The sequence below is a fragment of the Mesitornis unicolor genome, unplaced genomic scaffold, assembly GCF_000695765.1.
Source record: "Mesitornis unicolor isolate BGI_N332 unplaced genomic scaffold, ASM69576v1 scaffold4628, whole genome shotgun sequence".
Lineage (NCBI taxonomy): Eukaryota > Metazoa > Chordata > Aves > Mesitornithiformes > Mesitornithidae > Mesitornis > Mesitornis unicolor.
The window spans coordinates 30,250-34,636 of NW_010199643.1; the positions used below are offsets into that span (position 1 = coordinate 30,250).

The following is a 4,387-nucleotide window of genomic DNA, read 5'->3' on the forward strand; positions in this document are numbered from 1 at the left end:
GGATGCAAACAGCTCGGCACATATGGAAAAGTTGCAGGCATATCAAGGGTGAATCTCAAAAGGAATGGAGAGGGCCATTCCCAAAAACATAAACTGGTCACCATTATACGCAATCAAACAAGGTCCTTCCAAGTCACTATCTGAATTTCTGGATCGACTGAGGGACGTAATGCACCGCAGCACACCACTGGATCCTGGGTCAGAGGTAGGAGTACAACAACTCCCTGAAGGCACTTTTGGGGAGAGATCTATCAGAACAATTGGGTGCAATAATTAAATTTGAGAAGGGAGAGATTACTGTGGAGGTAAATGACCAGCAGTATATACAAATAATGAGTTTATCCCTAGCTAGTGTTCCCACAGAAGGAAAAATCAGCGAAGAAATCACAAACCAGTTATACCCCAGAATATGGGCCACCGATGTACCGGGGAAAGCAAAGAATGCTCCACTTGTCGAGGTCAAACTCAAAGAAGGGCAACAGCCGGTAAGAATTAAACAGTATCCCCTGAAAAGGGAAGGCAGGGAAGGAATTCAGCCAGTAATAGAAAAATTTTTATAACTGGGATTATTAAAGGAATGTGAGTCCGATTTTAACACTCCCATATTACCTGTCCATAAACCTGACGGGTCATATCGAGTGGTCCAGGACCTGCGGGCTATAAATAAAATAACTGAAGACCTCTACCCAGTGGTAGTGAATCCATACACCTTGTTGACTGTATTGAAGCCTGAACTAACCTGGTTTACCGTTTTAGATCTGAAGGATGCCTTCTTTTGCCTCTCTCTCCATAAAGCCAGCCAGAGAATATTTGCATTTGAATGGGAAAATCCCCAAAGTGGGTGTAAAACTCAGCTTACTTGGATGGTGTTGCCACAGGGGTTCAAAAACAGTCCTACTATATTCAGTAACCAACTCGCAAAAGACCTTGAGTCCTGAAAAGCCCCGCCTGAAGAAGGGAAACTGTTGCAATATGTGGATGATATCCTGATTGCCACCAAAACAAAGGACGCTTGTATAACCTGGACGGTGAGTCTCCTAAATTTTTGGGGGCTCCAGGGATACTGGGTATCTAAGAAAAAAGCCCAAGTAATCCAGCGCAAAGTGCTTTATCTGGGTTACGAAATTAGTGCTAGACAAAGGACTTTGGGGCAGGCCTGAAAAAAGACAATATGCCAAACTCCGAGACCGCAAACAGTGAAAGAGTTACGAACTTTCCTGGGGATGACTGGGTGGTGCGGACTATGGATCTATAACTATGGACTGCTTGTTAAACCCCTGTACACACTAGCAAACACCGAACAGAAACACCTTCATTGGAACAAAGAAGGCATACAGGCCTTTGAGCTACTGAAAAAGGCCCTGATGTTGGCCCCGGTCTTGGGACTCCCATATGTAAGTAAACCATTTTTCTTTTTTTCCTATGAAAAGCAAGGAATTGCCCTGGGAATATTAGCACACGACCTGGGCCTGTATAGTCGAGCAGTTGCTTACTTTTCCAACACAACTGCAAAAGGTGGGCCTGGATGCTTGTGAGCGGTCACAGCCGTAGTACTAAACATCCAAGAAGCCCGAAAGTTCACCCTGGGCCAGAAAATGACCGTGTTGGTTTCCCATATGGTATCTGTAGTACTGGAAGTGAAAGGTGGACATTGGCTTTCCCCACTAAGATTTTTGAAATATCAGGCTACAATGGTGGAACAAGATGATGTGGAGATTGTAGTCACTAACATTGTCAACCTAGCTTCCTTCCTCAGTGGAAACACGGGAGAACCAGTGCATCCTGACTGTCTGGAGACCATCGAAGCAACATACTCAAGACGTTCGGACCTGAGAGACAGCCCTATGGGAAACGTGGAAACCTGGTTCACGGATGGAAGTAGCTTTATTCTAAGTGATAAAAAGAAAGAAAAGCCATCAAACATGCAGAGGAGATTCTGAAACTGTTGGAGGCAGTCCAGCTCCCTGAGAAAGTGGCAATCATGCACATCAAGGCACACCAGAAAGTGAGCTCAGAATTGGAGAGAGGAAATGAGCTGGCAGACAGAGAGGCAAAACAGGTATCCAAAGGCGAGGTAAAAATAGAGGGGACTTTGGTCCCTGACGTGCAGATCTCCCTAGAAGGTAAGCCAGAGTATACCAAGGAAGATCAGAAGCTTATCACAGACCTGGAAGGGTCATACAATAAAGAGGGGTGGGCTCTCACTCCACAAGGGAAACTAATTATTCCCTCTTGTTTAACATGGTCCTTGGTAAGAGTGGAACATAGGAAGAGGCATTGGGGGGCAGAAGCCCTATATAAACATTTAATTAGAGAGATCGTAGCTAGAAATTCATACACCACTGTGAGACAAGTGACTCAGCAGTGTGATCTTTGCCTCTAGACTAATCCCAAAAATACCCCCAAACCAGAAATGGGTCAGACTGGGAAAGGCAACGGGCCTGGGCAACAATGGCAAATTGATTTTTTGGAACTCCCAAGAAAAGGGGGGTATCGATATTTATTGGTATTAACTGATACCTTTTCAGGTTGGCCAGAGGTGTTCCCTACTAAAACAACCAAGGCTCAGGAGGTAACCAGAACATTAATATAAGAGATAATACCACGCTTTGGGGTTCCAGCAACCATATCTTCTGATAGAGGAACACGTAGTACTCCACCTAATCCTCTTGTAGAAAGGCCCTCAAGCTTTCACAGCTTTGTACGTTGGCTAATTCCCCAGCTTAGTGTTAGTGAATTAGAAAAAGCTATGGTAAACATCTCAGCCACAATAGAGAAATTTGAAAACTGGACAGTGGATGCGCTTCAGGGACTCCAGACAGAAGTATCATCCCTAAGCAAAGTAGTGGTACAAAACCGCATGGCCTTGGATCTTTTGACTGCAAAAGAAGGGAGAGTATGTGTAATAATAAATCAAACCTGTTGTTCTTATATAAACCAGCAGGAACGGGTTGAAATAAACATACACCAGATGTGGGAACAGCCTAGAATTTTACATATGGTAACCCAAGATGACACCTCATGGGAATTTACTGATATGTGGGAGAAACTTACATCTTGGCTTCCCAGTCTTAAATGGTTGAAGCAATTGTTCGCAACAATAGTTGGTATATTAGTTTTGGCAATAATGATTTTTACCTTAGTCAAGTGTTCTCTATGGTGCCTCCAGAGTACCAGAGATTCATATAGCGAATGGAAAAAACATCATCTTCGCCAGAAATTAGAATCAAATAGATATTTTGAAAAAATGTTAGATAAAGAATCTTTATAGTAGGTAGTAAAAGAATTTACTAACTTTCTTAGAAAAGAGGGGATTGATAGAATTGTAACACTTATAAAGAAAATTATAGCTTGGGGCTAACACAGCTTAGGGGAATAACGCTTAAGAGTTAACAGGATAACAATTATTCAGCTGAAGCAATATATCTTAGGTCATTGTGTAAAGGGAGGTAGGCTACAGACAGTTCCTGATAAGGCCAAGGATGTCCTGCCTGAAGCATCTTACAGCTCCTGATAAAAACAAGAACATTGCGGCAAATTGTTAGAAACTGGCTTTGTAGTTTGGAGAAACACCAAGGGTCCAGGGAGCATGCGCAAAGAATGGAGGTGAAAAGCTTAGTAGAGAAAAGGGCTATTTACTTCATTCCTGAGACCCCAGCCCGCAACTACCAGGAGACACTGTGCAGGCACGACCGGACTTCTCAGAAAAAGACTGCCTTTTTGGGGAAAGGCTATGAATATGCATAGGCGTATTTGCATAGTAATGAATATGCAACACTTTACCGTATAAAGCTAAGACAAGCTGCTGCAGGAGGTGCGCATGTTTGTGGCAGAAAGACCTTCCGTGCGCCAGCGTGCTGAATAAACATACCTACTTTACAACCTTACAGGTTGTGGAGTCTTCTTTCTGTGAGTCAATTCCATTTCTGTGTATCATGCCACACCATTGCTGCCTTGCCTGTCTTTCCCGAACTGTCATTAAAACTGTCGGGCCATTGACAGGCTGAGGTCGACATAAAGGAGCACGTATAAAAACTAGCTCCAAATGAGCCTGTAAAAGTTTGCATGAAGGCAAATGTATATCAATGGACCCACTTCCGCAAGCATTACCTCTGGGGCCCCCACAAAGAGAATGGCATCCATATAATGATAATACAATATTTGTGGAAACTTCAATCTAATTGGAGACAATGCTTTAGCAACTTACCATTGACAAATAGTAGGACTATTTTTCATGCCTTGCAGCAAAACAGTCCAGTGATATCTTTGCATAGGTTCTGCATGATTGATAGATGGCACAGAAAAGGCAAAATGAGAAAAAGGCATCCTGAGAATCTAGTGGTATGGTAAAGAAATAGTCTTTTAGATCTAAAATTAAAATGTTCCA

General features: G+C 43.0%; 1 pseudogene; it reads left to right on the forward strand.

Annotated features, from left to right (window-relative positions):
• The first annotated feature begins 332 nt into the window (after positions 1–332).
• Positions 333–1,160, forward strand: LOC104544587 (annotated as a pseudogene).
• The last annotated feature ends 3,227 nt before the right edge of the window (positions 1,161–4,387 follow it).